The sequence below is a fragment of the Lissotriton helveticus genome, chromosome 2_1 (assembly GCF_964261635.1).
Source record: "Lissotriton helveticus chromosome 2_1, aLisHel1.1, whole genome shotgun sequence".
In the NCBI taxonomy this organism is placed as follows: Eukaryota; Metazoa; Chordata; class Amphibia; order Caudata; family Salamandridae; genus Lissotriton; species Lissotriton helveticus.
Genome location: NC_136059.1, coordinates 1,638,016,735 through 1,638,036,952, shown reverse-complemented (window position 1 = coordinate 1,638,036,952; position 20,218 = coordinate 1,638,016,735).

Here is a 20,218-nt window from a genome sequence, read left to right as displayed (position 1 = left end):
ATTAGTGGTATTGGAATGTGGTATACACAGGTGGTCCGTGTAGTTTCTTGCCAGTTTATTACTCACAGTGAGAAAATATGCAAAACGTAACGGCTCCGCCATTTTTTCTATCTGCTCCAAGGGAGCCACCCATAAAATGGAAAAAATGGAAGAATTTTTTTGAAAATTATGCAAGGGTGTGTGGGACAAACCTGAGTGCAGAGAGGAAACAGGCACTCTTATTACATTGTCTAGGGGGCGAGGCTCAGGAAGTATTAGAGAATTTACCACTGCTTAGCCAAGCAGTCCAAAGAGGCCTACATGAATATGAAATTTGTATAAGACAGTTAGATTTACATTATTTACCTAAAGTTAGTATCATCATGGAAAGGTATTATTTTGGACTACGAGAACAAGGGAAAGATGAAGGTGTTGAAGAGTTCATTACATCTTTACGTAAATTAGCATCCAGTTGTAGGTTATTTTGTTGAATGCATTGAGTGTAATGGGAGATTTACAGATGCTAAAATGTATGTCACTGAAAGGGGTGATAATTTATTTAGCTGGACTCACCAAGCTCGATTAGGTATCATTCTTAACCCCAACGCAGAGCCTTCAGTTGAAGTACAGTCTGTAGGAAGTGCGGAAAGTAAATTTGTGAAGGAATTTGAAGGGTTGTTCAGTGACACTTTGGGCTGTTTAAAGGGTTATATTCATCACATCAAATTGAAGCTTGGTGCAAAGCCTGTTGCCGCAAAGGTTAGACGTATTCCCATCTGTTCAGGAAGCAGTACAAAAGGAGATTGATAAATTGCTAGCCACAGGTGCCATACAGCCTGTAGAGGCAACTGAATGGTTGGCCCCATGTGTGGACCTTCAGGCACTGAACAAAGAGGTGTGGTTGATAAATTCCCACTTCCCAATATTGAGGAATTGGTGTCAACTTTGGATAGTGCATGTTATTTCACCACATTGGACATGGCGTCAGGGTACCACCAAGTGCCACTCAGTAAAGACTCACAGGAGTTGACAGCTTTTATAACACCCATGGGTGCATTCAAGTTTTTGAGGATGGCCTTTGGGCCAGTCTCCGCAGCATCCGTGTTCCAAAGAATAATGAGTGACCTTTTTAAGAGTATACCAGGAGTTAGATGTTATCAGGACGATGTGTTAGTCTGCGGGAAGGATATAAAGGAACATGATACAAAGGTAACTCATGTCCTCAAAAAGATGCTTAGGGCGGGTTTATCTTTACAATGTGATAAATGCAAGTTTGGCTTTACTGAACTCGACTATTTGGGTCACCATATTTCAAGACTGGGTGTCAGACCCAAGAAGGAGCTAGTTGAGACTATTGAAATGTTAAAAGAACCTTGTTCAAAAGAAGAAGTTTGTTCATTCTTGGGTATGGCTGAATTTTATAATAAGTATGTTGAAAATTTTGCTGACAAAACCATTCACCTCAGGACTTTAATGAGCAAGAACAAATGAATGTATGGCAGAGTTCCAACAGTTTAAAAAAGCCTAAAAAATGCACCAAACTTGCAAGCTTTTAAACCAGGTGATCCTACCTTTATAGTTACAGATGCGAGTAAGAAAGGTCTTGGGGCACTACTTTACCAAGTACATAGTGGTCAGGAGAAGTTGATTGCCTGTGCGTCGAGGTGCTTGAAAGGCTCAGAATTGAGGGGCATATTAGCAAGCTGAAGTATCGGCGCTTTTTCGGCGAATTGTGCCGAGAAAGTGGTGATACTTCCAGCGCCCTATTAACAAGGGCATGCTAACGCCTGCCTCAAGCCCACTTTGCATGTTCAAGTTCAAGTTCAAGTTCATGTATTTATAAAGCGCACTACTCACCCAGAGGGTCTCAAGGCGCTGGAGGGAGGGGTTTACTTTTTATCGAAAAGCCATGTTTTCAGTTCTTTTCTGAAGGAGATGTGATTCTGAGTAAGGCGGAGGTGGGTGGGGAGTGAGTTCCAGGTCTTGGCAGCTAGGAAGGAGAAGGATCTGCCACCCATGGTGGTTTTTCGGATGCGCGGGACTGCGGCGAGGGCTTGATTGGATGATCTTAGTTGGCGGGTGGGATAGTAGAAGGACAGTCGGGTGTTGAGGCATTCGGGTCCTAGATTGTAAAGGGACTTGTGTGCGTGGGTAAGAAGGCGGAAAGTAATTATTTTGTTGACGGGAAGCCAGTGGAGGTTTTTTAAGTGATCGGTGATGTGCTCTTGGCGCGAGATGTCTAATATGAGTCTCGCTGATGCGTTTTGGATGCGCTGGAGTTTTTTCTGCAATTTTGTTGTAATTCCGGCGTAGAGTGTGTTGCCGTAGTCCAGTCGACTCGTGACCAGTGCATGGGTGACAGTCTTTCTTGTTTCGAGGGGGATCCAGCGGAATATCTTTTTGAGAATGCGAAGGACGTTGAAGCAGGAAGACGATACAGCGTTGACTTGTCTGGACATTGAGAGGGAGGAGTCTAGAATGAAGCCGAGGTTACGTGCATGGTCTGTGGGAGTGGGCGCAGATCCCAAAGCGGAAGGCCACCAGGAGTCGTCCCAAGCTGAGGGGGAGGATCCTAGGATGAGCACCTCTGTCTTGTCTGAGTTGAGTTTTAAGCGGCTCTGTTTCATCCATTCGGCTACTTCTTTCATACCTTCGTGAAGGTTATTTTTGGCGGTGTTGGGGTCTTTGGTGAGGGAAAGGATTAGCTGGGTGTCGTCGGCGTATGATATGATGTTGAGGTTGTGTTGGAGTGCGATGGAGGCGAGGGGACTCATGTAGACGTTGAAGAGGGTGGGACTGAGTGAGGAGCCTTGAGGTACGCCGCAGATGACTTCGGTGGGCTCTGAGTAGAATGGGGGGAGTCGGACTCTCTGGGTTCTCCCGGCTAGGAATGAGATGATCCAGTCCAAGGCTTTTCCTTGTATGCCGATGTTGTTGAGGCGCTGTATGAGGGTGTTGTGACAGACAGTGTCGAAGGTGGCGGAGAGGTCGAGTAGAATGAGGGCCACTGTTTCACCGTTGTCCAGGAGTGCTCGGATGTCGTCGGTCGCCGCAATGAGGGCTGTTTCGGTGCTGTGTTTGGCTCGAAAGCCGTTCTGTGAGGGATCCAGGGAGTTGTTGGATTCAAGGAAGGCTGCTAGTTGGCTATTGACGGCTTTCTCGATGACTTTAGCCGGGAAAGGGAGTAGGGAAATGGGTCGGTAGTTTTTCAGATCTGAGGGGTCTGCTGTTGGTTTTTTCAGAAGGGCGCTGAGTTCGGCGTGTTTCCATATTTCTGGAAAGGTGGCGGAGTCGAAGGAGCAGTTGATGACATCGCGGACTTGGGGAGCGATGATGGAGTCAGCTTTGTTGAAGATGAAGTGGGGGCAGGGGTCAGAAGGTGAGCCAGAGTGGATTGATTTCATGAGGCGAATGGTGTCTTCAATGGTGATTGGGTTCCAGGAGTTGAGGTAGTTAGTTGGAGGGGTGGGATCTGAAGTGGGTGGGGTGAGTTGGTCATTGGGAGTATTCTTGAAGCTGTTGTGGATGTCGGCAATTTTGTTGTAGAAGAAGGAGGATAGCGTATCGCAGAGGTCTTGGGAGTTAGTGATGTCGTTGGATGCTGCGGGAGGGTTGGTGAATTCTTTGACGATATTGAAGAGTTCCTTGCTGTTATGAGAATTGTTGTCGAGACGGTTCTTAAGTGCTGACTTCTTGGCGGATCGGATCAGTTGGTGGTGTTTGCGGGTGGCTGTCTTAAGGGAGTTCATGTTGTCTGAAGTTGGTTCTTTTCTCCAATTCTTCTCCAGGGAGCGGCATGTCTTCTTGGATTTTTTAAGGTCATCATTGAACCAGGGAGCTTTTTTGCTGGATGATTTCGACTGGTGTTTTTTTAGGGGTGCTAGTTCGTCCGCACTGTGGGTAATCCATTGCCTGAGGTTGGTGGCCGCTAGGTCTGGGTCCGTTGCCAGGGTGGGAATGTTTTGGCTGAGTGATGTGAGGAGTTGTTCGGTGGAGATTTTGTTCCATTTTCTTCGGGGAATGGGTTGTAGACGGTTGTGGGTCAGGGTTGTTTTGTAGCTGAAGTGAACACAGCTATGATCCGTCCAGTGGAGGGCTGTAGTATGATCGAAGGAGATGTGCTTGCTGGAGGTGAAGATAGGGTCGAGCGTGTGTCCGCGAGAAACGTCGCTAATGACATGCAAAGTGGGCTTTCCCACGTCCAACCACATGTAAAATGTAAGTGGGCTTTCCCACGTCCAACCACATGTAAAATGTGATTGGAGGTGGGAACACCCTATTACCAATGCAGGCATTGGGAGAAGAAGACCTGCAATAAACTCGTTTATCGCAGGTCTCCCAACGCCTGCTCTGACCAGGTGTTAAGGCATTGATAACATGGGGGTGTGGATCATAACGCTGAATCCACCCCCCCATACTATCAAGGCACACATTAGCGTGTGAAAACGTTTGTTTTCATGCGCTAATGTTCCATATCGCCGACTATCGCCGGATTTAATTTCGCCTACGTGTTGCGCATTGATAATTACGCGCTAAAACGGCGAAAAAAAGCCGGCGATAGCCGGCGATATGGAAATGTGCGATGTGCGTTATATAACGCACATCTAGATAATATGCCCCTAAATTCCTGCATATTAGAGAAGGAGGCATTGGCCATCTTCTGGGCTGGTAAAGGTTTTAAGAAATGTGTGTGGGGCACCTCTTTTGTGGTCAAGTCAGACCATAAACCGCTAAAGGAAATATTTGAAAAAAAAGGTTTAGATTCCATCTCATCAAGAATCAGAAGATGGGTCATATCCTTACAGGAGTTCAACTTTAAGTTTGAATATATTCCTGGAAGTACAAATGTGTCTGCAGACTGTCTGTCACGATTAGTTGATGTGGTAGAAACTGGAGATAATTTGATGAGGATGTACAGTATAATGATGAGTTTGAGATAAAAGTGTGTGATGTGACATTAGGAGCTATAAAAGAGGATGAATGGAAGGAGGAGGTAAACAAAGATGATGAATTATTGTCAGTCGAGTTTATTAATTCAAAACAAGACACACTGTCTTACTAAACCTTGGTCTTTAATAGCTCATGAGCTGGCCATTGTTGATGGGGTTTTAACAAGAGGCACTAGAATGATTCCACCATTAAGTTTGAGAAATAATATTGTGAAAATGGCACATGAAGGCCACATGTGGATTTCCAAAACGAAAGAACGCATCCAACAAGATTTTTGATGGCCAGGTTTAGATCGAATGGTGAAGGTGCTGTTCGAGAGTGTGTTTCTTGTCAATTAAGTGATAAAATACTAAAACCAAGATATCCACCTATGGTGTGTAGAAAATTACCAAAGTGTCCATGGGATGAAGTAGCTATTGACATAGTGAGATCATTACATGGGGAACAACAAACTCCTTATTTAATTGTTTTATTGGATCTATATTCTCGTTGGGTCGAAGTCAGTTCTGTGAGAGAAATAACAACCCAATCTGGTATCAAATATTTAGATTCAATATTTAAACGTGAGAGCTTCCCCAATTCGTTACTGTCGGACAATGGTCCTCAGTTTTGTTCAGGAGTAATGGAAGAATATCTTCTCAGGTATGGTGTGGTGCATAAAAAAGTTCCTTGTATCACCCAGAAGCTAATGGTACCCTGGAGAGATTCACCAAAACCTTGAAGGAGTGCATTCAATTGACAAGAGTTAACTGTCTTGATTGGAGGACGGAGTTACAAAATCGTATCTCGGCCTCCAGATTCACTCCACATTCCTCAACAGGTAAAACTCCATTTGAACTCTTCAAGGGAAGGTCTGCCAATACATCTTTGTGTCCTGGGTGGATGATTGTGGATAAGGGATTGAAAAACAATGACATTGGGGCTTGGAGAGATAAAGAATTAGCTCTTCAGAAGAAAAGGAAAACCTATGTTGATGTTCGTAGGTCAAGTAAAGTTAGTCACTTCAAGATTGGTGACGAAGTTAAAATTAAAGCTCCGGTGGGATGTCAAAGTTGGTCCAAATTCACATCTACAAAATCTATTGTTAAACTTTTCAAGAATGCTGCAAAAACAGATGATAGTGGTATTTGGAACCATAGTCGTGTTGTGCATGTTGGTGGTAATAATATGTTTGACCCGGACCACGTTAGCTCCAGTGAGAAATCTTCTGATGTTGGTTTGAAATCTGGGTCCACTCGCAAGAGTGTTAGGGTTCGCAAACTTCCAAACTATTTGCATAATTATGTGAAGTAAGGATTTATTATGTGTTTCTTCAACTGTTCACCTTGTTGCTCTTGTTAATCTTATCAGCTTAAGTGTTTCATTGTAAATGTAAGGGGGAAATGAGTGTGATATGTGACCTGGTTCCATACTCTGTGTTCTAGCATGGAACCAGGTCAGCGTTGTGTTCCAATACCGACAGTTGACCACAGTTAACTGTTGGGTGAGGTTGTTAATTAAATACCTCTAACTTACTACACTTTTGACTGGTTTCTACTTTATTACAGGAAGCTTGATCCATTTTCTTTTATTTTTTATTATGTATACATGCTCGTTGTGTGACAAAGAGCAAATTGTGTTCAATACTATCTTGGCCTTGTTTGCTAAGCAATGCGTTGGATGCAAATGGCTCAGTGGGGATCATTGTGTGCTAGTGAAGCAGTTCCTAGGGTCCATTGCTTACGTTTCACTCCTTTCACTGCTTAGGTCGTGTTTGTGCATCAGCGCATTGTGCACTGGCTCTTTTTTGTTGTTGCTTGTTGCAGTTTAGAATGATGGTTATGCCTCTGATGACCGCATATGGCTATGCATGAACGTGAATGCTGTTTTCGGTGTATTGTTAGAGGTGTGCTTATGGGTGTGTTCTGCCTACATCGCTTGAATTTTTGTGCTTTTTGATTTTCGAATGGACTTTGTCATTTGGATCTTCTTTTCAATAGTTTAGCACTACTACCTGGAACACTGTTTCACTTTTGTGCAAGATTATGTTTGCGATATTTGGATTTTTTAATTTGATCTATCAAGTCTTTACTGCTTTAGCTAACTGTTTCACAAATCTTTATTTTGTTACATGTTACTTTTTAAAACCTTGATAAAGGATTGTATTAAAAAGAAGTGATAGCAACAAACTGGAAGAGGACCTGCTCAATAGGGAGCAGTCATCTCCTGGGTTGTGACATAAAGTAAAGTCAAATTGGCATTTCTAAAAAAAAACCTTAACTGATTATTGCTTGGGTAAATTAGTTTGTGTTTTCATCTACTTGGAGTGGTCATTAATCCACCTCACAAATAGGTACTGTCACAATTATCAATAAATTGCGCCCCTGTAGGCTGGTTGTGAAGGGTGGCCAGCATTTAACAAAAAACATATGAGAGCGTACAACAAAGCACTAGAAAGAATACAAATCCTAAAAACCTTGTCCAACATATAACAATTAAAGAAAATTTAACAAATGGCATACTTTGAAAATGCTACCCATCACAGGCCAAAAAAAACAATGACATTATGAGGATCTTTTGACATTTTTTGGCAAGCGAAAATAGCAAATACTTTCAATCAATTTCGTTAATTTACAAGTCCCTTCAGCATCTTGAAGCTGACTGAAGCTCCAAGGACATCAAACAAGATTAAAAGCTGCCATGGATGTGACCAATAGCATGCATCAGCAAATGTTTCCTAACTCTCTCTGCTGATGTCAGCAACCGAATAACCTGGCCCTCCTAAAAGGAAAAGGAGTAGTTGCTAGAGCCTTCTCCTTCCCGAAGAAGGTCCTTGCATACCACGCCAGTGGCGACTCCCCCATAGGGGCGTGGTGGTGTTGCCCCACTGCTTTCTCGCAGCGCGAGAAGTCAGAAACATAAAATGGTAAAACTACCATTTTATGTTTTTGCTTCTCGCACTGTGAGAAAGCAGAATGCCTGGAGTGCCTGGTTGAGGGCGGGCAGGTGGGCAGTTCTGGTCACGGGCAGGGGGGAGTGGCTTTGCCCACTGTTGTGGGTACTGACTGTTTGGTCAGCCCCAGGGCTGAACAAAGCAGTCATGCACACTTCCCATTTTTCTCTGTGTAGGCTGATGTATGTAGCCTACACAGAGAAAATGGCCTGGCTGGGGCGCTCTCCGCCTCGCCTCACCAATCACAACGCTGCCATTGCAGCGTTGTGATTGGCTTGGGTAGGGGAGGGAGAATTCCTGCTGGCTGCTTCCTTTTTCCTGTTCATGCAGCCGGGAGGCATGCGGGACCGGCTGCACCATGACCGGCCAGGAGCGGAGGCTGCTCGGTAATCGGCACACATGCGGGACCGGCTGCACCATGATGACCGTCCTGGAGCGGAGGCTGCTCAGCAATCAGCAGTACTGTAAGGTACGTTGTATTTTGTTTTTAGGTTTTGCCTAGCCAATGCGTACGAAGTACGCATGCGCTAGCAAAATCTTATGTTTTTCTCTGTCGGGTCGGGTATCCGCCCCCTCTTCCCATTGGCTAGCTCCATAAATGGAGGCTAGCCATTGGGAGAAGGCTCTGTCCGTCAATCCCGGACGCGATTCGGGGGCATTCCCGAGATATTTTCCATGGGCGTTCCCTCTGTGTAGTCATGCGGCGGTGGGCGTGTTGTTTTTTTTTTTTGCTGTCAGGGCGTGTTTTTTCATTCCGCCGAAGATGGCGCCGGGGCCCGTCGACTTCTCGTTGCTCCAAGAAGTCCAGGTGAGTGCTCAGCATTTTGATTTGATATCCCACCCCCCTCCCGCTGTCCGTGTGTGCCCCGTTCCCGCCCCCCCCCGCTGTCCGTGTGTGCCCCGTTCCCGCCCCCCCCGTGTTTCCGGCCCGTAAATGCTTCCGCTGCACCCCCGCCCGGACAGGGCAGGCCTGGAGAGCCACCGGCCCGACTGCAGGCAGCGCTGTGGCGAGCTGGAGCCACGCCGTCCCGGCCGCTTCTCCACAGCCCCGGGCGCTCGTCTGCAGGAGTGCGCTCGACAGAGAGGTCCACTGCAAAACACGGAGGTGGCGGAGCGGGAAGGGCGGGCGGGCGGGCGGCAGGTGATGTAAGAGCTGCCACCCGACCCCTGTGCGCTCAGGCGAGCGGGCGGAGGAGCTCAGTCTCACCGCGGGGCTCCCCTGCCTGCTCCTAGCCGCCCCCCCCCCCCCGCCCTCAAAGGTCTCCAGATTTACGTTCGCTTCACAATTTATAGTTGCAAAGTGACAAACGCTGCTTGGTATCACCCTGTTCCCCGACTCTCAATGTACTTTCTAGCGCCTGTCCAGTTTGATAACAGCAAATGGTTGCTACGTGGTCTCCAGCCCTCTCAGGTGGCTCTCATTGACGTCACTTGTAGTTACGCTTAGTGGAGTAACGCATCCGTAGCGATGCAAACTGCAGGATAGAAGCTGCAATCCTGGCGGGTGCATTCAGCCATTCATACTCCTGAGGCTTATACAATCAACAGGGCTTTAAGTGGGATGTAAAAACTGGGGGGTCTCTCAAACGGCTGTGGTCAATGTAATGAAGGGCGTCTTAAAAATACTTAAGCTAATAATCTGTGTTTAGCCTAGTGTGCCACCCGACTTGTATTTTGCTGTTTCTGTCATTGCATTCAGATATATGATACAACAAGTAACATCATACCTTCAACGAGTCAGGGCTATTGGCTTTGCCAGTGGTTGTTAGTGGTGTTCTTGCATTCTGTGCCCCTGACGCGCAACGGTCTCTAGCTCACATGGCATTGCGTGTATCCCTTCTCTCTCTGCATCCCCGAGCCTCGATACCATGTGGGACGCTGGCTCTACCGACTGCACGCTTAATACTGATGCAAGGTCGCTGCCAGCTCTGCCTCTGAACCGCAGACTTACAATTACCACTGACAGAGTCAACATTACTGCTACAAGGTCTCCCGCGTTTCCTTTCCTGTAAGCCGGACCTATGAAGCGTATTTAAAGGAAACACGAATAAGAAAAGGAACTTTTCTGATCTTCGTATTTTAAAGAGTATGGAGGGGGAGGTAGACGTATCTTTGAAAGCAGCACTTTATATGAGCAGGTCCTGATGGCTCTCAGTGCGTGCACTTCTCAACAGCGTTCATTGACATTAATGAGACAGTCCCGGCACTTCGGAACAGGGCCACTAAACCTAAGATGTAACAGCATTTAGTGGACATTGGTAGCACTTCTAAACAGAGCCACTTAGGAGCTTGAGAAGGTGTGTACTTCTCAACAGGGCCGCAGTGCATGAATAATGCAAATCGGCACTTCTTATTAGGCCTCAAATACGTGCACGGTAAAGTGCTCTCAGTTTTAATCCATCCATACACCCATCCATGCATGCACCCATCCATGCATGCACCCATCCATGCATCCACCAACTCATCCATTCAAGCATTACAACAAGAGCCCGCAGCTCTCCTTCGTCTCTCCTCGCCCCCCCTTCGTCTCTCCTCGCCCCCCCTTCCCTGAGCCCGCAGCTCTCCTTCGTCTCTCCTCGCCCCCCCTTCCCTGTGCCCTGCCCTGCTATTGTAAATGACAATACCATTTATTTAGGTTAAAAAAAAACATAAAGAAAAATAATGTCAAGAGCAATGCCAATAGCTCTAACTTTCACAAAGGCAAAACCATTGCATTGTAAATGCTTGTTTAATTTCCCACCCGCGCCCCTCTACCCACCCCTCTCTTCCGTGAGTATGTTGGCCGCGGATGCTTGGCCCCTTGCCGACTCTAATCATGTACACTGGCCGAATAATATTGTAGAAGAAGCCACGAGGACACCATAATGGTATGATTTGCAGAGGTGCAGGGGGATTACTGTTGGGCTTCTCTCTATTTTATAAGCGCTGACCCATCAGGTATTTAGGAAATATACGGTTCACACAAAACATGAGATATCAAATGAAATATCTAATGTTTACCTTTACTGTCATTATGCAATGCACATGCAAATCCTTCAGTTCATTAATAACGGTATATATTTTATGCTAGAAGGAGAGTATTGTATAGGCTTAGGCAGAATTTACAAAGAAAAGAATATGATGAACTCTCAGGACAGCTTATAAAACTGGGTTAACTTGCGGTGTGAAGTGGCTTGGTGCCATCTAATATCTGCTGCCAATCAGATTATATTCAGCACTTTCTGGAGCTTCAGACTGTCATACTGTAATTTGATTGGAGAATAACTGAAGGGGACCATAAGACAGAAAGCTCATATTTCTTTATGCTGCATGGGTTTTTGTTAAAAGAGAGCAAGCAGCTGGTGCAGAAGCGAAGTTCCACTCCATGTCAAATGATTTCTTGTTGATTTACGTTAGAGCAGCGATTACCCGTTGATACAGCCTCGCATGATTTTTTACAATATTTAATTTCCCAAATAAATTACCACAATAATAAGAGTACCGCTCGCTGCAGTGCAGTATGAAAATAATTTTATGCGCACTACTTTAAAATTTCACCAGCCGCCACTGTACCACGCCCTTTCCAATTTAACGCAACCCTGATAAACTCTAAAAGGGGAAGTGAAATGACAACTTCGAGGTGATGTAGAACACAACATCCTATTATAAGGATCCCATTCAGGCTTCAACCCAGCCAGAGAAGCAGGGAGTACACCAGAACACATCAAAGAGAACCTGTTCATAATCCTAAATAAAGACCATCAAACAGCTGATGAATGCTGCACAGGTGGCAAACATTAGCGGTGCTATGTCGAGAGCTTCTATCTAGAGTAAAATTAAAGTGCATTCCAGTGTGAATGTCAGTGAGCGCTGGTTTCTTGGGTATAGACTGAGTTGTATGCTGTAGCTGTGCAGTACCTATGTTCAGGACTGTCCCTTACTGAATACATTAATTTTTATAATATTCCTGGCTTTTCAACATGGAAACCAGACCTTAAATGAGTTAGGTGCGATTACTATCCTTTCAGATTAGGACAAGCAGATGACTGAACATATTTTTGTGATTTGTAATCATGTTTTCTTCAAATATTATATCAAATTAAACAATATAAGTATTTCCAAAATGACTAGTCTAATTTTCCACGTGTTGGACAAGGTTTTGACCCACAACTTTGACATGGAATTCGAGGCCATGTTCTGTCACTCCCAAGCATTTGCCATAAGTTCTTTGGTGCCCAGATTTACAGAGAACATCGGCACCTGGCCATGGCCAAAGGGCTCTGATCCGAAAACTACTCAAACCATAATGGCCTCCTTTATAGGCACACAGGGCTAGATTTACCAATTTGTCACGCAACCCGATGCAGCAACCGCATTTGCTGCGCTGCGAGAGAAGGATAGAGCAAGAGAGCACCAAATTTACTGAAATATGGTACTCTCCTCCCCTCTCCCTAGCACCGGTGCTGAAATTAGCTGTCGAGGCCCATGGAGACACCTTTGTGCCATAGTGCAAAGGTGTCTCTGTGAGTCAAGCATAGGTTTTGTACTGGAAGGCTACCCTTCCAGTACAAAATACTATGCTAGACTAAATTTAAACATGTTCTCACTTTGTATGTGTGCTGTACTGTGCACCACACATGCAAAGTCGGAAAATAAAGGAGAAAAAAATATTTCTCTTTCATAGCACCTGGTTGAAGGGTAAATTATTTTCTGATACTAAACCCTGTGTATTTTATTTAGTAAATTGGGTTTAGTGTCAGAAACCTTGGGTGGTCACATGTGGACACCCATGAGGCACCCATGGTACGTCCCCTTAGAGCGTTATTTTCACATTATTTCCACCACTAAACAAGTTTAGTGCAGGAAAGAAAATCAGACAAATAAAATTAGCGAAGATTTGTGGAACTTTTGTGATGCAAACATGGCATAAAATCATAATTAATCTGCACCTCAGTCTGTTTCGATGCTGCTGCAATATAACTAATCCACGCAGATTTGTTTTAATGTGGAAGAATGATGGAACAATTTTCTAGGTACTGTGATGTTTAAGAGGTATGAGCCGCTATGACTTTCATTGCTGATATTATAAGTGGCCTGTGAGCGATCAACACCCTCACAAATGATTTTCCTATGAGTTTTGCTACTTGGAAAATCCTACATTCACTGCAGTGGCAATTGTTATGGGTGCTAATCTTTGGAGCTGTCAGTGAAAGGCTGTGACAGCTCTTGCATGCTCAGTGTTGCACCAAGCAACAACAATATGTCATGTCATCAATTGAAATTCAAGTGCCAAAAGCACAAGAACCAGCCCCACTACGCACCCTTGTTAGACCTGGTATCCTTGGCGTGGGGTCCCCTTTCTTTTTACCTCTACCTCCTGTATTTTTGACATTTATTCTGGTCTTTGTTTTTGTTGGTTGAGGTACTCTAGGCTGCTGATCAGTGCTAAAGTGCAAGAGCTCCCTGTGTAAATTGTGATTCTGAAATAAAATGCTACTAGTGGGCCTGCAGCACTGGTTGTGCCACCCACATGAGTAGCCCTGTCAACTTGTCTCAGGCCTGCCATTGCAGTGCCTGTGAGTGCAGTTTTAAACTGCCATGTTGATCCGGCAAGTGTATCTACTTGCCAGGCCCTACCCTTCCCTTGTAGTACATGTAAGGCACTCCTATGGTTGGCCCAAGGTACCACCCTGGGTAGGATGCAGTGTCTGTGAACAGTAAGACATCTACTGGTGTGTTTTTCATGTCCTGATAGTGAAATTCTGCCAATTACGTTTTTTACTATTGCAAGTACTAGTGCTCCAATAGGCTATCATTGGAACTGCCTTGTCACATTTTACAAGTGTAAGTTTCAATTGGGAACAGCTACAGATTTGGAGTTTCGGCTCTCTGAGCTCAAAACTTAAAAATACATCTTTTTGTAAAGGTGTTTTTTTAATTGTGTGTTTGAAAATGCCACTTTTATAAAGTCTCACCCAAGCTTTGAAGGGCATATTAGGTTACCTAATTTTTGAGAAAAAAACTTTTATAAAGTGGGCATTTTCTTGTTTAACCATTCTGTGCCTCTGCCTGCCTGTATAATCAACGTCTGGTTTAGACTGACAGGGCCAGTTTGTCCATTCACTCTAGACAGTCACACACAGAGAAGTATGCCCTGCATATCCTGATGGCCCATCACCTGGCTGGTGGATCTTCCTGAGTTAGAGTGGTGGGAGCCAAGCCCATTTAGGTCAAGAACATCTGTGCTACAAAGAAAATCCTTTGAAATACCCCTACTTCAAAAACCAAATGGGGTTTAAGTATTGGATCTAAGACCCCAGACATTTAGAACACTTCTAGATCAAGAGCACCATGCCAAGAAGAAGAGCTGTTAGGAGGCGTACTGCCCCTTTGCTGTGTGTTGGTTTGCTGGGTTGGCCTGCAGTTCCTGCGTCTGTCTGTGGGCAGTGAAAAGGACTGGACTTTACTTACCTGTATACTGCTTGAGAAGATTCTCCAAGGACTTGAAGTAGAGCTTGCCTGTTAAGAAGGTCTCAGGGACAAAGACTTAATCTGTAGATCTCTTGAACTCCTCTGCTGAAAGTTCTGACCTGCCTTGTGGGGCCAATTCCTATTGTGGGCCCTTGGAGGTTGTTCCTGTTGCAAAAAACATGAAGAAAACATCAAAAACAATGCATCGCCCTTCCAGCGCCTGTTTTTTCACTGCAGCATCACCATGCAGGAGAAATGTCCATGCACTGCCGCCGCGCAGCCAAAGAAATTGATGCAGGACATGTCAGCGGGCGAATTAGCCGCTGCAACCCAAGTGTAGCGTACCGTGTCACCGAGTGCCAAGACCTCCACATTGACTTCGACGCAGGCTAGCTGCACGGCTGAAAGAATTGATGCATCGTAGCCCAAGTTTAGCGTACCGTGCACCGAGTGCCAAGACCCCCACATTGACTTCGACGCAGGCCTGCTGCACGGCTGAAAGAATCGATGCATCGTTGGACCATGGCTGAAGAAATCGACGCAGCGCCTGTTTGATACCACCGCATCGACCTTCAGCACCTCCAGATTACCATGCGTTGTACCTGGGTACCAAGATTTTCCAACACATCACCCGCAGACCAGAACCATCTTGGATTTCAATACATCGCTTCCCCATACAGTCCAGATTCTATGCCACACTTCTCCTGTGCACAGCAGAACTGATGCCTCGCCTCCCCCTGACTCAGGAACTGATGCATCAATGTGTTTTCCGACAATACCCTCCCCTGCGGCTGTTTTGCCTTGTGGATTTAGATGCATTTACGTCACTCAGTGTAAAATTGCCACATACATTGAGTTCTATAGACAGAATTGCTTGAAACCTTTTAAAAGTCATGTTTTAAGTTGTGAATGTCGGATTTAGTCATTTTTGTCTTGTTTTGTTTAGATACCGATTGATTTTTTTCCTAAACTGGTGTGATGTCCATTTGTAGTGTTTACACTGTGTTAATGTGTGAATTATGTACAAATACTTTACACATTGCGTCTGAGATAAGACTGACTGCTCGTGCCAAGCTACCAAGGGGGAGAGGAGGGGTTATCTGGGTGTGTAACTCCCTTATCCTGACTAGAAGGAAGGGTTCCTACTTAGACAGGGAGTATACCACTGCCGACTCGAGACCCCCATTTCTAAAAATCTTAACATTCGGTGTCCAGAAAACCGCTGAGAACTGAATGGTTCAAGAAGGCAACTAACAATGTATTAACCAAGATTATGGGGTCCAGCAACAGAGGAGCCCTGAGGGAGTATTCTCCAGGCTGGACTCATAAACAATAACGCATACACTGTCTTCCACAGTTGTAATATCTACACCCCATGTCCTTGAAATATAACAAACATTCATCATTATTTCCTCTGTCACCCCATTCCTTTCAGCTAAACCACTGTTGTTGTTTGTTCACCTTTAAGATTTCAAAAACGGCCAAAAGGCAAAAAAGTGTTTTTCTTTACACACCTCTATCGACTCACCAGATACTTGTTAGCTTGTTAGGGCAAATAAGCCTTGAAGGACTCACAAAGCACTAGACAAGTAGATGAATATGGCAGATATTGTGGCTGAAATACCCTCTCAAAACAGAAAGGAGTGTTGAGATGCTTCACATGCATTCTGTACAATTATTTCATAGGTAGACAATGTTCTAAATCTCTTTGTGGTTGCATACTCATAGATATAGGAGAAACGCTCTGGATGCCTCTGACCAAGAAGGCTTGTATCTTTCATTGTTGTGGCAGATATTGTGCATCACAGTCACAGCACATAAGTGTGAGGGACACAGCATTTACATAATGGTTGTCTTTCACAATACAAATAGTGGGCAGAATACAGTTTTTTTTTTGCTTGCCCTAGGAGCTTTTAAAACCAGTAGTGGCAGGCACGGATCGGGGAAGGGGGGACGCGGGGGGAAAGCGGGTGTAAAAAAAAAGAAAGAAAAAATGTACCTTCTTACTGCTTCCTTGCCGCGTCTCTCCTCCTCGCTCTGGCCGGAACAGGAAGCACACCCAGGTACCCCATAGCCAATCACAACGCAGCAATGCAGCATTGTGATTAACCTGAGCGCTGTGGTTCAGTGCTCAGATGCTGACTGGGAGCCGGGGCATGTTCTCTTTTCCATGCAAGCTGTATTACAGCCTGTGTGGAGAACTTGCGATGTGGGCATGGATGTTTAGACGGCCCAAGACGGCCGGCCAAACATTCATGCGCACTTTAACAGTGTGCTCACCACTCCCCTGCTCAGTAGTCAGAGCAGACCCGCCCCGCCCTGCAAAGCTGCAGCAGTAGGACAAAAAAATATTATAATAACAAAAGTTATAATCAATTTTTTTCCGTTATTTCACTGCTAAAAAGCAATGAGGCAATGCTCCTCGCCTTAGCGGAGGAGCCGCCACTTTAAAAAATCCTGTGGATGCTTCCTATTAACACCCAAAGGACAGTGGTCCAGGCTTTGATAACATCACGCCTAGACTATGGGAACGTCCTCTACCTTGGTGCGGATCTGACTACACTGAGAAAACTCCAGATAGCCCAAAATGCGGCCGCATGGCTGCTATGTAATGTTCCCCGGAAAGCATCGGCTCTCCCTGCCCTTCGCGACTTACACTGGCTAGAAATCAAAAATAGAATCAAGTTTAAGGCTTTATGTTATATCTTTAAGATTAAACAGGGCCATGCCCCCAAATATCTTCAAAGTCTTATTCATGCCTATATTCCTAGCCGCACCCTTAGATCTGCAGGTAAGGGAGATTTTGTCGTTCCCAGATTTAGGCTGGTGAAGATGGGCGGCCGCTCCTTTTCGCATCTGGCCACTAAAACGTGGAATGCCCTGCCTGTGAGTCTGAAGTTGGAAACTAACTTTGTCAGGTTCCGAAAGGGACTAAAAACTTGGCTTATTCGGCAATAAGTTTTCTTGAGTAAGCACTGTTTTCTTTGAATAGCCATCTCTCCGCTGGGCCTTGTAGTTTTTTTCTTCTTCAGTCTGTCCCTTGGCGCCGGGAAACCCATTGCGGGTAGCTGTGCGCCTTACAAGTTCAAATAAATAAAAAAAATAAAAAAGTAAAAAAAAAAAAATCACATTTTTGTCTGGGTCATTTGCGGCCATGTTGCTCACCATACAATCATACTAGACAAACTGTACCTCGGGCCAGGCGCTCCTAAAATCTCCACCTTTTGGGAGCCAGAACAAGAACGAAGCCCGGCCAATTCTCTGTGTTTGAAGCGCACCCGGGTTCTGAAAGATATGAAAAGGGGGGGCCCTCGGCCCCCCCGCACGCATGGCGGCGCGGCGACCGTCGCCCCCCCTTTTCTCCTTTGTGGTCACTCGGCGGTGGGGGCGTGCCCTGGGGGGGTGCGGCCCACCGCCGATTGGCCGGCGGCCCTCCTGACCCGGATTCAATTTAGTGGTTCCGGGTCGGGGGGGGCGGGCGATAGGAGGGGCCGACCGGCCCCTCGGGAATAAGAGGTAGGGAGCGCCCAGGAGACCCCCTTGTCCCTGGCGCTCCCTCGCTGAACGTTGTGCCCCGCGTTCGGGGCTTCTTTGTTTTTTAATCTTTCTCACTTTTTACTTTCAGGCGGGAAGCAGAGCCTGAGATTAGTGGTGTAGCATCGCGAACGCCGAGCGACAGCGAGTATTCTTTGTTCTGTGTTACAGGAGTCGGGAGAGCGCGGGAAGAGCCAGCCGGGTCGGTGCGAGGACATCGGACCAGCCGCGTGGGGCCAGCCGCCGGCGAGATCGAAGTTCGGAAGCGGAGCGGGCTGGCAGCAGAGGCGTAGCAGAGGTGCTTTGTCCAGGCTGGATTGCTTAGGGGAAGCGGCGCATACGGCGACCGCATAAGGTATTGGGGGAGCGGGCGGCAGGGACCGGACCGGCTCCAAGTAGTAGAACGCGGGTCCGAGGGGTTTCCTCGTTGCGCGTGGAGCACATGTGAAACGCGGAGGAAGGGGGACTCGCGGTAATAAGGTTAATTGAAGAACGCCCCCATGTTTTAACATACATATTTGGCAAACAGCAATATATGCGTGGAAAAGCCTCGCTGAAGCGGGCGGTAATTGAAGGGCGTGCGTTTGATTAGCTTATGGTCCAAGGCGGATGAACACGGGCTACCAGGAAAGGAGGTGAATCGGGGTCGACCAGGGCAGCACCTGGATGGGAGACCCGTCTGGTAGAGGGTTCACAGTTTAGAAATGACGAGTGTTGTGTAACTTCTTTTGTACTGTTTTGGGGACAGCATTATTCGTTGGGATACATGGGAGTGACCTCTGATAGCAATCCTTCAGTCTCGGGGGACGTGTATTGGGAACTGTGATAACAAATTGTGCATTTGATTCTCATTGATGTTTTGTTTTAATTAGGGTTTTGTTTTAATTAAGGGAATTATTATTCTGAGTAATAGTGAATCGCTCTGTATAATTGTTGGTAAGACATCCCAAACGAGGTTGCCAAGGGGTCCAGGCCTCCAGTGTAATTTTGAACAGAGGCATTGTTACATTTGCCCCTGTTTTTGCCACAAGGTGTTCATGCTATTCTCCATTCCAGGTTTTTAAGCGACAATTGTTGGTCCAACCCATCTTTCAGAGAGGACGTAAGCCTGGTGCCTGGTGGGAGAACCTGATCACGGACGGTTATCGCCGGCGAGTGCACGGGACTGGTCGGTAAGAGGGGTACGGGGGGCTAGCATTCATTGCTCCAGGTGGCCGCCGGGTGGGTCTACATTAGGTTTACTCACCCCCTTACATAAGCGGACAAGCCGCTAGTGTTGCGGTCGCCGTTGCATGGTGCTGAAAGCCCCCTGGTGACCCTCCATCAAAAGGTACACAGAGTTGGCCTGTTGTGATATTGAGAGAGTAGGCTGCTGTTGTCGGGGGTAGCGTCATGCCAGGTCCACGGGGTGGAAAGAAGGGGTCCAACATGGAGGCTATGATGCGGGCCATGATGCGTGACATGAAAGAAATGAAACAGCAGCTAGGGAAAGTAAATGAGCTGGAAGCACGGTTTAATGAGAAGCATGGTGACGCCCCAGGTCCATCGGGTAGGCCTATTCGCAAGAGGGTTGCACCAGTGCCAAGGGGGGATTTTATCACCTCACCTACGAAGTCTAAGTCCAAGAGACCCAGGGATGACACCCCCACCCCAGGGCCAGTAGAGCCGGTACCTTCCGTGCCGTCGGCGGTCGTGCCGCCCCCGCATATACCTATGCCTACACCCCTTGCCCCCGTGGTGCCGGTACCTGTAGGTCAACCAGTAGACGCTGGGCCTGCTTCCCCACCGGTGCCCACAATCCCGGGTACAGGTGTGCCACACCCGGCACCCGCCCTGCCAGCTGTGTCGGTACCACAGGGCATAACCCCTGTGGTACCTGTTGTCCCTGTGGGTAATTTCGAGTCAACGCCCCCTGAATTGGTATCCCAGATAACGGCCTTGATGCCATGGCTCCAAAAAGGGGGAGCTTTTCCGAATTCTGCAGACCATGCAGCAGAGGCGGCGAGGTTTGTGGAAAAAATCAGATTGGCGGCGGTCGCCAACAGTGTTGTCTTGCCAGTATCTTCTCCCCTTGCAGGTACAAGTGTTCCCCAGCTGGACGAATTGAATGGGCAGCCGCCCCCGGTGCCCGCACTTGGTAAGGAAGTGGCATTGCCGCTCTTAGGGGACGGTGTTGTACCTTCCAGGAGCGAGAATCTGGCTCAGCATGTGTCATTAGCTGTGAAAGAGATGATTTGGGCGGATAAATACGTGTACATTTATTCTTTGTTGTTAGATAATAGGGAAATGGAGCAGGCAAAAGCACCGAAGGAGTGGATGCTCCCAAGTGAATGGAGGGCGCAGTGTACTAGATTTAGGGTTGAGGAAAATCTC